Genomic DNA, 18,131 nt, shown 5'->3' with positions numbered 1-18,131 from the left:
AAAATAGTTCAACTACTTTAGCACATATGAAAGAAGAGATGAATTACAAACATCACAAAATAGTCTTACAAATATCCATAATCCATGCACGAAGAACATGCTGTCCTTGAAGGCTTCTGTTATTAACTAAAATTTCAAATATACATGTATACAATGAAAATTACTAGCTCCAATATTGGAGTATTGGAGCCACTCCTTGCTCCTTAAAATAACTGATCTATCTCTCTAATGCCTTGCATGAGGAGCCAAGGTGAAAAAGTCCTTTGCTCATACAATGAGGGAGTATATATAACCAAGGGGTGATGCTTCCCCTTCCTTGTGACAAATTTGACTACCCTCATGACTGCTTGAATTCCTATGACTCTTTATATTCCATGTTTGTCCTTTGTATTTTCGCTTTACAATACATTTTGAATACCATTTACATTATCCACAATGACGAAGTGGCATTTGAAAACTCATGACATGAAACTGTTGACATGGATTGCTTGACGATGTGGTAGTGTCAAGCGACTGTTGCTGCTATGTGTTGTGTGTCTGCTTGAGAATGCTCTTATTTTCACCTCCATATGACTTGGTGATAAGGAATCTTCAATTATCTTAAGTCTTGAGTTTTTATCACAAACTGATATTCCTTTCCCTTCTTGTGATTGATCAACTTGCATGTTAAACTACAAGAGTGTATTTCAGCATGTTTCCCTCCTTATCTCTTTCTTCATCATCTCGCCATAACATGGTAAGGTACCTGTATCTGTAATTCACTCATGATGAGACAACATCAGTATGAAAACCACTTAGTCTAAGATGGTTTATTCTGATCCATTGACTGATCCGAAATTCAATTCAAAGTTGGGCAAAGGGCTTAGTGACTATGCAATTACTCATTTCAGGTAGTCAGGGCTGAACTTGAGCCTTGATGTTGCACAATGTGCAGCTCAGGCTAGACCGAGGAAGAAAACTGTGCAGTCTAAGAGTTGAGGGCAACAAGATGAGAGAATAGGGAATGGATTATCCTATGGCACAGTTCTGGAGGATAGATGAACCCAGGTGACTACGCAATTGTGCAGTTCAAGAGCTTAGGATTGAGGCTTGAGCCTTGAGACTACATAGTGTGCAGTTCAGGTTGGATTGAGGAAGAAAACTACACAGTTATGGGAGCTAGTGAGATAGTTTGAGGGGGTGGACAATGAGAGGACATATTGCGTAGTTCCAAGAGATAAGGGAGGTTTGAAAATTGCAAAACTGTGCAGTTCAGAGGCTTAGGGAATAAGCTTGAGGCTTTGTGATTGTACAATGCATACTTAGGGCCAGGCTAAGAGAAAGTATTGTGTAATTCTAGAGGCAAAAGCCAGAGCTTGAGCATAGAAACTGCGTAGTGCAGTAGTCCTTGGAGGTAGGAACTGTGCATTTCATAGTGCCAAGGGGGAAGATCATAGCTAGAGGATTGAAACTGTGCAGTGTGCAATTTAGGGTGAGCCAAGTTTCTTGGTCGGGAAGTCTTTTTAGAAACGACTAGTATTAGAATGGTGAGACTTATGTGAACAATGATAAGACTTCGACTGTGATATCACAATTAAAATACTTTTCGATACAACACAATAGATCACCTGTGACACATGAAAAATGTATTTCCCTCTGTGTGACAAATTTATGATCAAGTACGACAAGTGCGATGACTATGACGACAATTGGGTGATAGAGATTAAAACTTTGTGAATGAGTGCAACAAATGTTTACACGGTTAGAACAATTCATATTCATAGAGATAACCCTTGAAACCACCATAATAGGCTCCTAGACATTGTGCAACAACCCATCATGTGAAAAGACGACAATTTATCCAACTTGCAAAGGGGATCAAAATACTTCAAGGAAGTATATGAAATGCGTTTCGGTGTTTGTGACAAAAATGTGCACGACTAAGGAAGGTTTTGAAAATGGGTGTAAGCCAAAATTTTGGATGGTGTTGTAGCAACTACAACATATCACTTAGTAAAATAATATTCACAAGATCAAAAGTTTAAAGTAGAAAAAACATTTAAACAACTTTTAGTTTTTTTTTTCATTAATTATAGGTTTTTTCCTTGCTTTTCTTATTTTAGTTTATTGCCATTTAATTTTGATTTTTCTATTTTTTTTTTCAATTTACACAATGACTTTAATTTTTTCACTAATAAAATGATTCAAAATAGAATTTTAGAATATCAAAAAAATAAAATAAAAAACGTTTACTTAATATTTTAAGTTAACAAATAAATAAATATTTATAATCCAAGTATAACTAATACAGAATCAACCCTGCCTTTTAAAAAATATTAAAAGAAAAAATTTACTAACACTGCTTGGAATGATGAAAGGAAAACTTCATGCAGCCAAAGAATATACCCCATTTAAATGTATTTATTCCAATTAAGTGTGTTTGATTTTAGTAAGTATTAAAATTTTAATGTGTATTCCTTTTTCTTGAAATAAGTAGAAAATAATAAAGAACATCTTTGTTGCAGTAGTTGTAAATATTCTATTGTTAGATATGTTATGTTGTATGAATTTTTGAGGAAAATTAGAAATGTAGATAGGAATGTTTGGAGTAGTTAAAATTTTCACTTAAATTAATAAGAAGGGTTAAGCAACAATATTATATATTAAAAATATAGAATATATTTTAAATTACAATATATCTGGATAATAATACATTTGAAATTTTATTTCAAATAAATTAGACGCTTATCCAAATCAATTCTATTGTTATTATGTGTTAGAATTATTATATAGTATTTAAATTACAGTATATTAGTGTTCATATTACAATATATTAGCTTTTGTTGTGTTAATATATTAAATTCTATTTTTTTGGTTAATAAATTCAATTTCAAATTGTATTAATATATGCACAACTAAAACCTTATATTCTTCAAACAACTATAATATGTAAATTATTAATTTAGTTCGTTCTAATAATTATATGAATACATTATAAATTATTAAAAGTTTAATATCTACAGATATTCAATTAGAAAATGAGAAATAAAATACATATATAAATTTTAACAATTTTGTAAAAGAATTAAATATATAAATTTTGAACATCTTTGTAAATTTGAGCCAATGTTCTAGTTTTGACTGGAAGAAAACTAATTAGTACTATTTTGGTGATTTGAAATGGAAATACCCCTATGGTAGGTGATAATTGAGAAGGATTGTGGACATTTTGTTTTTTGAGCATTGACGATGCCACCTCTCACATTCATGTTTAGGGAATAGCTATGGATGATTAACATAATGTGTGCTAAAGGGACGATGAACGTTGAATCTGCCAATCATTTTAGCCTCTCCCTGGAACTTGTTATGATTTCCCTTACAATGTAACAACTCATTAATTGAGGCATCATCCATCCTGCATCAAAGATGGGAATCCCAAATTTATCATGGCAAGAACACTCTAGTTTCTCCACCATTATTACTAGATTCTCTCTATGGCTCCTATTTTTGGTAACTTTTCGTTAGTACCTTATTCTTACTCAGTGTTTTTATTGATCCTCATACCTCCACCTTCTTGAGTCTAATCCACTCTCTAGAATTTAGTCCCATATCTTCTCCATCATCTACCCATTCTTAGCTCTACAACAACTTCAGTGGGGGTTTTGTTTTCATTGATCCAATCATCCATATCCTTTAATAATTTCTTTGATATCCAAATATTCCTCATCATAATCAATCTCATTCCAATTGGTGACATAGAAGAGGGTATTTTCCTTCATGTACCCATGCATAGGCTAATGTAAAGGCCTCAACTAGAAGATATTGGGAAAACACTTCATAATCTACTTGTGAATATATTGACAAGATAGAACATGAAGCAAGCATTGAGTGTAGGTTCCTCTTGGACATCAAGGTTGAGGAGAATATAGGGCACTAGGTGATTGATATAGGTAATACCCATTCTCACCAATCTTAATATATGAAAAATGTAAATTTATACTAACATGTTAATACCATAATGATTGGGAGAAAAGAAGTTCAATAATGAATTATATTGTGCATTGCTGCTTTACAACAACAAGTTAACTTGATGGACAGGAAAATTTCAGTGATAGTAAAAAAGTTGTCAAACCTAAAATTCCTTAGCAGTGGTGAAGATGATTCAACACCATCCCCTACCTAGGTGGACACCCCTCAAGGATAATTATGATAGCTTTAGTGTTTTTTTGGAAGAATGTACATGTTGGATAGCCAAATAGATAGGCATTGCTCGAGTGTTTACTATAGATATCAACAAATATTGACTCAAGTACTTAGTCAAACTTTTTTAATTTTTTTGATTGAATTTATGATTAAAGACTTATTTTTATACTTTTGGTCTAGTTTCCCTAGTGGAAGACGAGAAAATTTGGACATGTAATGCCTCTTTTTGATCAGTAATTAAATTAAAGTCCAGCTTACAAAAAAAATGACGTGAAAATGCAATAAAAGTCAATGATATAGTTGGTTATAATGACAATATAATGGAGCAAATTCTTGTAATTGGCATATCATTCATTTATTTGACTTGTATCATTAGTCCAGGCTTAAAGGAAAATATACATGCATCCCAAATTATTCATATCCACAAATATAAAGTGAGTGTTATTGAGTGTTTTTAACTTTTTATTTTAATATTTTTTTAAACAAGATTTATGTGTAGTCTAACTTTGTTTTATAATGATATTTTTGTATAAATATAGTAGACATATTTGTTATAATTTAATTCTTTATAACAATTGAGTAAATAAATCATATCTTAATTTAAGAATATTAAAAATTAGTATTTATTTATACCAAAAATAGAATTTCAATTTAAAGCTATTTATATTGGAAACTCATTCATCCCAAGCTCCAATTTCCTTGATGCTGAAGCCCCTAAAAATCTTCCAAGTTCTTCGAACCATTTCCAACCAATTTGGTGCATTTAATGTTTGGATAGTGGGAATGAGTTTCAAAGATGCCAAGAACTGTACCCATGTAGATACGTAAATTATTTTATCCCTGTTGACATATAATTTTTTTTCCTTAGATAATAATCCATTTGCACATTCATCAAATATTTTGGTTCATATACTTCAAGAAATAATAATAAAATTTTCTTGTTTTTATGAATATTTTAAATATTTTTTATGTGCCTTCCTCGATCTCCAATGTTCTATAATTGATGAGGGGGTGGAAGACCCAAATTTTCGTGTTTTTATAAATATTTTAATAACTTTTTATGTGCCCTCTTCGACCTCCAATGTTTTATATTTGATGAGGGGGTGAGAGAGTTGTTGGTGGATTAATGTTAAGTTCTTATAGGGGGCATACTTTCGATTTGTGAATTGCATTTTTAGTGCAGAGATATCTTGATGTTGGCATTTATCAAGATATTTCTTATAGAGTTGAGGTTTCTTTATTGTGTAAAGATGTTAGCATTGGGTTTAAAAATATTCATTGATATCCATCGAGTTTGACACCTTCTCTAATTTGAGATACCTAGACTTCAATGGTCATATCTTTCCTAAAAGTACACCAACGCAACTAGGTGACTTCAAAATACTTGTGGTTCTTAATTTGGGAAACAATTTTATTAGATATAGTTTTCCACACAAGATAAGATAATGAGGTTGGAAACATAATGAGTTTGAATGACATGATATTTAAATAAACAAGTTTTAAGCCCTTTTCCTGTAGAAATTGGTAACCTATTAAATGTGTTTTTTTTCCTCACTCCCTTAGAGGGCCCATTGTTGATAAGGTATCTAAAATTCTACCAACAATCAATTACAATTATATATTCCTAAGGCCATGAAAAATATGAGCAATCTCATCATTTTAATATGGTGAATGTAGGGAAAATACAGAAATCTTGGAAAATTGATGCTTTCCTTCATTTGGTTGACTAGATCTCTTCTAGATAGTATGACAGTCCTTCCTACATTATATTTCATTGCAATGGTTGGGACAATGGAACAAAGTTGACTATATTTTTTTGGCTACAAACTATTTTAGTGGATGCATTTCTATAGAACTTGGATGTTTCTATTTTATAAATCTTATAATATTGAGTAACAATACACTAACAAAATGCATTCACATATAGTTTTATATTTCAAAACCTCTTATTGAGATTTCTATGGAAAATAACTTTCTTGCAAGGGGTGGGGTATATAAACACCTATATTAATTTCAATATCCTCACCTAAATAATGTAGAAAAAATATATGGAAAGTGGTAACATTCTTGGGTATTTAGGGAAACTTCCATTGATAATTCTAAATTTGGATGTGAATATCTTCAACAACCTAATCCCTCAAATATGGAATTTAAGCATCCTCATGGAGTTCAGTGCTTCAAATAGTTTTCTTAATGTAAGTATTTATACGCATATAGGCATTGCATGTTAATTGCAACAATTGATTCGTAACTGCAACATAAAGAGGGGGGAATCCCCAGGGAAATTGGTAGACTATATATTTTCTCATTTCTTTCTCTCAATGGGAATTGTTTACTAGGATAAAATTCTTCAGAAATTTTCTAATGTGTTAGTCTCAACATCCTTGATTTGGGAAATAATCATCACAATGGCCCACTTCCCAAGAATTTTAGAGAATTTACTGAGTTAGAATATTTTCTTTTGTCCCATAATGAGTTATCATACTAAATCCACACTAATATTTTAAATTGTAACAATTGTCATTCCTAGCACCAAGGTTTGTGCAATATTAAAAAGTTTTTGGCTTGTCCTACAATTAGCTTTCAAGGCCCATTTAGAAGAAACTGTAATTTTTTGTATTTGGTTCACGGAACCATTGTGATCATTACATCCACAGAATATTTTTACTAGGAAAATCCACCTGAAGGGATCACTTCTTACTTCCTCAACAACAAATCCTAACCCAAGGCTGTTGAGGGAATTGAATTTGTAACCTCTCAATATCAATGGTGCTTTAACAACATGGAATTGACCAATTGATCTAACCCTTGGGCCTTTGAAGAAAAAAATATAATTTCATTATGTTTGTAGATTTTCTTTATAGCAACATTGAACAAGCTCACAAGGAGAGCCCCATGTCATTATCTCAATTGAAAAATTTAATGTCGCTCAACCTCTCTAGAGTTCAATAACTACCTCATAGAGGACATTCCAAAAGGGCTTGGAGAGCTTCCGCATCTTCAAGGGATATACAAGACATTTAATCAATTGACATGAAAAATTCTTATTGATTTAGGATGTATTAGTAGGTTGGTAAAGCTAAACATAATTAAAAATCAATTTGTTGGTGCCATTCCCACCTCTTATAAATTTAAATGAGCTTACTCATCTTGATGTGAGTAACAAGGATCTCTCAGGTGATTTGACCTCCTGTTTCTCAAATATGGTAAACATTATTACCCTATGTGTGCAACAAAACAAGAATTCTTGGAGCATTGGTGGGATATTCTCAGAGGGATCCCTAAGGGGATATCAAGCCCTATATTTGAATTCAAACTTTTTCAATTATGAAATTCAAGTTCTCTAGGAAATCTCTCATGCTTCAACTTCTAGGAACTACACAACAATAAATTCACCACCAATATACCTTTAGAGTTGTGTGGTCCTATGTAACTCATGTATTTGGATATCTCTAGAAATTATCTCAGTGATAAAATTATTAATGAGCTATCTATTTGTTAATTCTATCCTTATTCAATCTTTTAGAAAATTTGCTACAAGGGCCAATTTCTAAAGGTATAGTTTTGAATTTTTGCTAGGATGTGTTCACTAAGAACTAAAGGTCTATGTGAAGCAACATTGGACCTAGAATTACAATCTAGTATCACAATATAATCTCATCTATTGAACACTTAGGGTGGTTACAGGAATATTAATTGGAAGTATTCATACTATATTAAGATTAACATTTTCACAATGAGGTGGAAATAATATGATGGGAGACACTTTTGTAATTGAGAAATGGAAGAAATCTTAATATAAACATGGAACCAAATATCTACTTTCTTAATATCAAATTCAAGGAGCCTATTAGCATAATTGTGACCATGTTTGAGAGTCCTATACTTTTATTAACATTATTTGATATTCTTCATGTCACGAATAATTTATGCAAGGTCAATATCATTGGATATGGTGGGTTTATGATAGTATTTAAATCCATGATTCTTAACAAGAAAGTGGTTGCAATTATAAAGTTAATTGAAGCCAAAAATCAAGGATAGAGGGAATTCATCAAAAAATATGGAAATGATAGAGAAAGTAAAGCACAAGAAACCAATGCCACTTCTTGGATATATCTCATTAGGGGAGGAATTGTTTTTAGTATATGAGTATATGGTTAATGGAATCCTTGATTTGTGGCTAAGGAACAAGGAAAATTCCCTTGAGGTTCTTGACTAGTCTAAAGACTTTAAAATTATAATGGGAGTAACAAGGAGATTGCATGTTTGTTATGTAGTGGATCAAGGCCTTTCCAAACATGAAAAATGACACTCATGAACCATTCAAACATTAGTGGGATTATTTCCTACAATGTAGTGTTGGTAGACTTATTTTCCCATTTAGACACAGAAATTATTTTCCAAATAAACCTCACTAAGAATCTCCTCATTATGAAGTTGTAGAGGAGTGTATCATGTTCTAGTTGATTGTTTTTGAGGCTTGTATTCCTAAAAAATAGAAATATCCAAGATATAGAGAAATGTATCCACTAAAATGATTTATTGCTAGAAAAATCAAGTTAGCTTACTTCTATCACCCTGATCATGAAGGGAGAGGTTCACTAAGAAATATTTTCTGGAAAATATAGATAATAGAAGGAGGCCTCCTAGAGTATCTAGAGGAGAATCAGTTAGGACATGGAAGGACAATGTTATGAACCTTTCACCTTAAAAATGATAAGAAACCAATAATTATAGTCCTCTAAAACCTCCCTTTACAATCAATAAAATGTACTAGACAAGATTTCATGATCCTAAGAATAAGTTTCTTTTGTGTGTGTGTTTGTATAAGCACACACACACACACATAAAGGATACTTAGTCCTAGTATCATCAAATCTTGTCTTGTATATTTTATTTATTGTAAATGAGACAAAAGGTACAACTATAATAAAATAGGGCCATGAAAGGTTCTCTCCTACATGACAATAAAACAATAGAAATGAAATCACTCAATATCTATGGCTTAATAAGGGGTTTTAGGGTTAAAACATGACTTATATAGGGGTTAGCATGCCCCTTCCCTTTAAACAAGTGTTGTCCTCAACACTTAAATATATACTGGTGTTTTTCCATGAACACCTCATCTTCCCTTGTCACTTCTTTCACTTGCAAGTTATTCAATTGATGAATTACTCACTAATTCGTCAATTTATCAACTACTTGATCCTTGTTTCTTTTTTGGGTAAACAAGGTATTCCATACGAGATGAACACCTTCAATAATCACCCATGCAACCAGATAAAAGATCAAAACATTAGTATTTTGATGTGGTTAAAATTATTTAAGAAGGAAACAATCCATGGCCCCAACTAATGCAGTCACTTGAGGAAATTTTATTAATTCAAGAGAGAATGTTTTACAGGAGAGAGTTCTCATAATTGATCAGTATCCATGACCCTCCATGCCCTTTAAATATAGATCATGAACTAATTGGTTGTTAATTCATAAATAAATAGCCATGAATATCGAGAAAAATATGAGTTGTCATATCACTCTATGTCTTGAACAAATCATGATCGTCAAATTACAATGTAATGAATGTATACTAAATAAACACACTTTTACCTAATAGAAATATTGAGACCAAGCTTAACTTAACTAACTCCAAAGTGCCTAAATATCCTAACAGCGCACCTTAAGAACAACTTGGGATAGGATGGAACGTTTACCAAGGTGACACAATATGATAAGGAAGGAATAATTAGAGACTATCTCCCCTTAATGAAAACTTCTTGAACTCTTAACATAGATCACAGTTTAGAAAACTTCACCTTTATAATAGAATTTGTGAACATGTCTACCACTTGATTTTTTGTAGGGAAAAATTACACTTCAATAAGTCAGTCATGAATGTTTTTTCAATGTAGTACATTTGTAGCTCAATTTGTTTCTCTATTAATGTTGGATTGGATATTTGGAAAGATCAATTGTCGCACCAAAACTCTAAAAGGATCTTTCAAAGCCACAAGGATTCTTAACTTGCGTTAACCACTACTCGATACTTTTCTTTTGCTAAAGAAAGAGTAATAGCCTGTTGGTTTTTACAATTCCATTGTCATTCAACTCATCTAACTATCACTATTTGATAGTGTACCCCCACTCTCCCCTCGTTGACGTAAAAGAGGGGGGTGGGTGCTATTTTGGTTTCACTTCAAAGTTTCAACTATATATCTGACATTCCTATGTCACTTGCTTCATCCAACAGTTTGTGTGCCCTCACCCTCCCCTCACTAACATCACAATAGGGAGCCCCTACTATTTTTCTTATTGTTGATCTCCCACAACTCAATCAATGATTGTGATTGAAATGGAGCTTCCCCTCCCATTGATGACATCATAAATGGGGCCCATGATGTTTTTGATCACTGATTTTGTCACTGGACCTCTATCATCCATTTAATCCCAAGATTCTGCCCTTGGTTGTAATTCATGGCTATATAGTTCAACTACTTGACCCTTAGGGATAAGGACTTTGGTTCCACACCATATCATTGTGTGGTTCTACCTGTCATTCTTAAGCAATGTTCAAGATGTCGTATTGACCCTTCTCTTTGGACCTTCTTCCAGGTGACGTGCCTTCCATGTGACTGAGGGATATCCCCACATCCTGGATCACCCATTTCATGGTGTGATAACATATTATGATACACATTACCTTTTCATGATGGTCTCGCTCCACCATGAGCCTATACTCCACATAAAAACTCATGTAATTAAACAATTATGAGTATACCATTGCCTAGAAAATGATTTTAGTGATAATTACAATTATGCTCCATTCCCATAACTAAATGATGTTAATGGCAATCCTGATATAAACTTATGAATATATAGACATATATTATATTTTTTCTGACTTAAGGCATACTTTCTTTATAAAGGGTCGGTTCAGGATATGCACTCCTTCTTTAAGACCTATTTAATATTACAAAGGCCATTTAACATGTAGTATGTATCCTTTACACCACTAAAATAATAGATTAATTGTTCCTGTAATCATGGTTAAATAAATTAGGTATTAAGCCCATAATCTCAACAACTCAACTCAATTATGTTTAAACACACACACACACACACACACATATTTCTATAATTTATATGTATTCTCCTTCTTTCACACAACCATTAGTACGAAAATTCCATGCATTTTTACATTCATTTCAATGAGGCCTATACCCCTCACAATACCAATCATGGTAATGAATTTATGAATGGTAGAAGGATGACATAAGAGTCCATGTACAGACCCTTATGGTATTGATTCATCATTGTTTCAACTCATGGGTCAAGTTCAAAGTTTAATTAGATTATCAAAAGTTATTATGCATTCACCCATTGTTTATTCATGCACCATAGGGAACCAATTATTAGAACCTCATTCTTTAATCACAAGAGGACCATATGTTGGGTTGTGTTATATTATTTCCATGACTAGGCCACGTAGTTAACTAGGGGGTTATAGGGGGGGCAGAGCCCCCCCTTTATTGCGCTGACTGCGTAGCAGGGGGGGGGGGTGGTCATTGAGGGTTTGAGGGGTGGAAGTAACCCCACTCTATGGGGTCCGGGGCAGGGTCTTGGAAAATTTTGGTTTTGAAACCTATGTTAGGTTGGGCAGACCCACCTATGGTTTTGTGCATGATTTTCACACATGTTTTTGGACGCAATGGTTTTCGGTCCATGGTTTTTGATGCGATGGTTTCAGTCCATGGTATTGGATGCTTCGGCATGTATAAATATGTATTATAACATTGAAAGGAACATAATGAAAAATCAAGTTGGTAGTCCCGGTATTGGGATCCAGGGGAAAATCTTTGTGTATATGTGTTATGCTCTCGCATTATTTATTTTATATGTTTTAGAATTGATATGCAGGTAATTTCTGTATAGGGTTAAAACCTACATTTGGTATTAGAGATATTTTGGCTTCAAGGGGACGCCTTTGTTGCCGAGAGGTTTCGCTCAGGCCTGTGGTAGACCCTATTTAGTAGGATATCTGCGAGATAGATTGTGGTGGTGAAAGAAGATGGCGAGCAGCGGAAAGATTGGGATCAAGAAATTTGATGGTCAGAGTTTTGAGTCTTGGAAACTCAAGATGGAGGATCTGTTGGAGGATAAAGATCGGTGGATCGTGGTATATTCAGGTACTAAACCAATGGGAGTGTTCAATGAAGAATAGAAGAAGTTGGATCAGAAGGCAGAGAGCATAATATGATTGTGTGTCTTAGATTCAGTATTGCTAAATGTATCAGGGGAAGCTACGATGAAGGCTTTGGGGGAAAAGTTAGGGACTTTGTACTAATCTAAGTCTCTCGTGAATAAACTATTCCTGTGGAAAAAGCCATATAACCTAAGGATGAAAAAGGGAGACTTGGTGACAGAGCATCTGAACGCATTTAATACTATGGTAAGTCAGTTAGCATCTGTTGATATTAAAATATCAGATGAAGATAAGTGCATCAGTTTGTTGTGTTCCCTACCAGATTCGTGGGATAGTCTAATTATTGCAATAGGTAGCAATGCAACTTCCTTGCAGTTTAGTGAAATAGTATCATCCTTGCTGACGGAGGAGGTGAGACGAAAAAATATGGAGAGCTAGAATGGTGATGCCTTTTCTGCATGACGACGGTCCTATAATAAAAACAAAAATAAGTCACAGAGTGGGATGTCTCAATCTAAATGGAGATCTAAATCTGTAGGAAAGCCTGTAAAGGTGGTGTGCTAGAAATGTGAAAAGGAAGGGCACTACAAAAAAGATTGTAAATCTAAAGCTCCTCATAAAGGAAACGGATATGATGATGCTCGTTCTACAGAAGCGAAAACCACCTCAGATGAAGGTGGGGATGTGTACTTGGATTCTTCAAGTACACATGTAGATCATGAGGCATGGTTGATTGACTCAGGTGCATCCTTTTCACTTCACTCCCCATAGAGAGTGGTTCTGCGAGTATGAGAAATACGATGGTGGCGATAACTAATTAGGGGATGATAGGAAGGTTGGAATCGTTGGTCATGTAAAAGAAAAGTTGAAGTTGCAAGGTGGAAGGGTTAGAACACTTCCGGGTGTTCTGCATATTCCTGATTGGCCAGAAATCTGATTTCTGTAAGCAAGTTGGATGATGCAGGTGTAAAAACAGTGTTCGAGAAGAATACTTGTAAGATGGTTTTGGGAGCAGATTGATTTGGGGAGTTCGGATTGGAACTCTATACAAACTGCAAGGTAGCACAGTTGTTGATGGGTGCAACAGTTCTGTGGTTCCTAAAAGTGGAGCAGAAAATCTAGTGGTCTCTGGAGAGAAGACCATGTTGTTGCATCAAAGGCTTGGACATATTGGAGAGAAGGGCCTTTGAATACTTCGTGGTAAAGGTATGGCAGAAGATATGAGTAATAACTCTGGATTTTGATTTCTATGAAAATTGTGTATATGGGAAGTAGAATCGGGTGAGTTTTCCCTCTAGTGATAAGAGGGCGAAACATATATTAGAGTTGTAAGAAGAGCTTCGGCGTAAATCACATATAGAAAGATCTTTGTCGACGTGTTTCGAACCAGCAAGTGTGGTTCATCGTCAGGACAAGTTGAAGAAACAGATCCAGCTTTGCATGTTAAATAGTCTGAGCAGGGCCTCCAACAGCTATCTAGATGAACGGCTAGATTTGACCAAGGGACAGTCAAAAATTCAAATTGATTTAGAGGAAGATAGTTAATGACCATACCTATAAATATATAGAAGAAATGATATTAGAAGGGGGTTACATTATTAATTTAATAATTAAATTTTTTTATTAAATGGGAAATAGTTATAATGGAGACCTAACATTTATATACCTAAGGTAAATGTAAGTTGATAGTTAAATAAAATACAAAATAAAAATAAGCAATTAAATGAATAATAATAATAAATATTCGTTAGTAGATAAATAAATAGATTAAAGAAATAATAAAAACATAAATAAAAATGACAACAATATATATTCGTTAATATATAAATTGTAAAATAACACTATATAAAAGTTAGTTATGAAAAACTAGATAGTAATAACAATAATAATATAATTAAATAAATTAAAATATAAAATAATATAAATTAGTTACGAAAGAAATAGTAAAATATATATTCGTTAATAAATATATAAAATAATAACAATAGATAAAGGCTAGTTACGGAAAACATAAAAAATAAAAAATAAAAAATAAAAATAAATAAATAATAATAATAATAATAATAATAATAATAATAATAATAATATGTATTCATTAATAGATAAATCAAATAAATAATATATATATATAAAAATTACTAATAATAAAACTAAGTAAATATATATTCGATAATAATATAAGTACTAATATAAAACAGAGAAAAGGGGGCGACGACTCAAAAAATAATAAGCAAATAAATAATACTGATATTATTAATTTATTTTCATTAATAGATAAATACATAAAAATATACATAAAAATCATATAAAATAGATAAAAATAAAATAAAAAATAATAATGAGTAAATAAAAAACTATTAAGATTATGAATATCAATATCAACTCGGCAAAGGCGGGAAAGGAATGATAAAAATTAGAAGGAGAAGGACCGGAAAGAGTCCAGAGCAAGAAGGATAAACCAAAGGAGACAGGAAGGCTGCAGGGGAACGACGAAAGCGAAAAAGATGAAGGGGGGGGGGGGGGGGGGGGGGCGAACTAAGATGAAAGGGCAGGGATCCAACATCTACTGATCTTCTAGCTGACATCTCTATTGAGATTGTTAGGTCTTCTTTCAATCTCAATAGCTTCCCTGAGTTTATGATGATGTGTTTAGACCTATGAAGGTTCCATCACTGGGTAAGTTTGTGTACTATGTATCATTTATAGATGACTTCTCAAGGAATACATGGATATATTTCCTTAAGAAGAAATCTAAAGTCTTTGACAGGTTTAAGGAATTCAAGGCTCTGGTGGAAAACTAGACAGAGAAGAAGATAAAGGTGCTAAGGAAAGATAATGGTGGAGAGTTTTGCAGTAAGGAATTTGAATAATTCTGTAAGAAGTGTGGTATAGCATGGCAGAAGACTACTCCATATACACCTTAGAAAAATGGAGTTGCACAAAGAATGAATAAGACGTTGATGGAAAGGGAAAGAAGCATGCTCAATGGTGTCAGGTTAGGACAAGAATTTTAGGTAGAGGTGGTGGAGACAACATGTTACCTGGTCAACAAATCACCTTCATCAACGTTGGAGGATAAAACTCCAGAAGAGGTATGGACTTGTAAGAAACCCTCTCTTTCACATCTGAGGGTATTTGGATGTGATGCATATGTACATGTTCCAAAGGAGAAACGAACTAAGTTGGATAGTAAATATGAAAAGTGCATCTTTATTGGGTATAAGGATGGTTTAAAGGGTTATAAGCTTTGGAACCCAATAACAAGAAAGGTTGTATACAACCAAGATGTGGTGTTTAGAGAGGTGAAGTATGTTATTAAAAATGAAGTCCAACCAAAGGAACCTGAGAAGATAGAGTTTGAGCTAAAGGAGGAAGAATTAGACTCTACAGCAGAGGAGGAATTAGAAGATGAAGAGCCACAAACTCTGGGTGTGAGAAGATCAGTTCAAGAAAGAAGACAACTAGAAAGGTATAGTCCATTTTCCTTCTATTCAAATTTTGCTTTATCTATTACTAATGATGATCCCAAAACTGTGAAGGAAGCAATAGATTTAGAGGATGGAAAACTTTTGAAAGAGGCCATGGTTGATGAAATGACATCTTTGTGCAAAATTGAGGCTTGGGATTTGGTGGAGTTTCCGGCTGGAAGGAAACCCATTGGCAGCAAATGGGTGCTCAAGAAGAAGATAAATACATAAGAAAGGTGGAGAAATACAAAGCTAGGTTGGTAGAAAAACTTTATTCCTAGGTGTCGAGAATTGATTTTGGTGATATTTTTTCTCCTGTTGCTAAGGTAACTTATATTATATTACTTTCATCTGTTGCTACTACTTTTGATTTTGAGGTAGGACAGATGGATGTGAAGACAACATTTCTTCACAGGGATCTAGAAGAGGAAATCTACATGAAGCAACCTGAAGGCTTTGCGGTGAAGGGTAAGAAAGTACTGGTATGCAAGTTAAAGAAGTCCCTGTATGGGTTAAAATAGTCACCAAGGATGTGGTATCAGAAATTTGATACATTTATATGGGGACTTGGCTTCAGCAGAAGAAAAGTAGATCACTATGTGTATTTTAAATTAATTTGTCACCGTGTTATTTATTTGGTATTGTATGTGGATGTTATGTTTATGGTTGGAAATGACAAAGAAATTATCCAGGATTTGAATATCCAATTGTCCTCCAAATTTCACATGAAAGATCTTGGTGCTGCAAACTATATTTCGGGAACAGAAATTAAAAGAGATTTAGCAAAGAGGAAGCTCTAGTTAAACAAGAGGAAGTATGTCGAGACAATATTACAGAGGTTTAATATCCAGGATAGTAAACCGATGAAGGCTCCTATTCCTATCGGTGTAAAGTTATCTACTGAATGGTGTCCCAATACACAAGAAGAGGAAGAGGACATGTCCCATGTTCCATATGCAAGTGAACTCGGTAGCCTGATGTATGCAATGGTCTGTACTAGACCGGAAATTGCACATGCAGTGGGAGTATTGAGCAGGTTTATGTCAAAACCAGGAAAGGATCATTGGACAACAGTGATTTGGTTTTTCAGGTATTTGCATGGTACTAGTGATTATGGTTTGTGTTACCAAGGAAGACCAGGATTGGATAGAGTGCTGGATATTCGTGGCTTTGTTAGTGCAGACTGGGTTGGAGATCTGGATCAGAGAAGATCTACAAGTGGGTATGTGTTTAACGTATTTGGAAGTGCAGTCATTTGGATGACTAAGAAACAATTTGTAGTGGCAGTATCAACTACATAGGAAAAATACATGGTAGCCACTCGTGCAAGCAAGGAAGCAGTTTGGTTGTAGAGATTGTGTTCAAGTATGGGGTTAATATAGGGAGCTATAAGGATAGAATGTGACAGCCAAAGTGAAATTTTCTTGGCAAAGAACCCTACATATCATTCAAAGACAAAACACATTGATGGTCAATATCACTTTGTGAGGGATATGATAGAAGACAAAAGGGTGTTGCTGGTAAAGGTGGACACTTTAAAGAATACTGCAGATGCATTGATAAAATATGTGAGCTCTGAGAAGTTCTCTTGGTGTAGAGAAACAATGGGCATTGTAGGGTTGGATAAAGGACTAAGCTCTCTTTTGGCCCCCTATGGAAATAAAATGACAAGCGAGATAATGTTGGGTTGTGTTATATTATTTCCATGATTAGCCCATGTAGTTAACGGGGTGGTTAGAGGGGGGGCGTAGCCCCCTCCCCCTCGTTGTGTCGATTGGGTAGTGGGGGGCTCACAAGGGGTTTGAGGGGTGTAGGTAACCCCACTCTATGGGGTCCAGGGTAGCGCCCCAAAATTTTTTGGTTTTGGAACCTATGTTAGGTTGGGCGGACCCACCTATGGTTCTGTGCATGATTTTCACACATGTTTTTGGACGCGATGGTTTTTGGTCCATGGTTTGGATGCGATGGTTTTCAGTCCATGGTATTGGATGCTTCAGCATGTATAAATATGTATTATAACATTGAAAGGAAAATAATGAAAAATCAAGTTGGTAGTCCTCGTTTTGGGATCTAGGGAAAAATCTCTATGTATATGTGTTTTGTGTGTTATGCTCTCACATTGTTTATTTTATGTGTTCTAGAATTTGTATGCAGGTATTTCTGTACGGTGTTAAAACCTACACCATACACAACTCATGCATTCAATACAAAATTAACTTAACATTCTAAATATGAAATTTAAGGTACATTGTTATGGAACCAGCTCACAAAAAGATAGA

This window comes from Pinus tabuliformis, chromosome 3_2 (assembly GCF_031772625.1).
Source record: "Pinus tabuliformis cultivar Carrire ecotype Pingquan chromosome 3_2, CPIR1, whole genome shotgun sequence".
Lineage (NCBI taxonomy): Eukaryota > Viridiplantae > Streptophyta > Pinopsida > Pinales > Pinaceae > Pinus > Pinus tabuliformis.
This window is presented reverse-complemented; position numbering follows the sequence as displayed.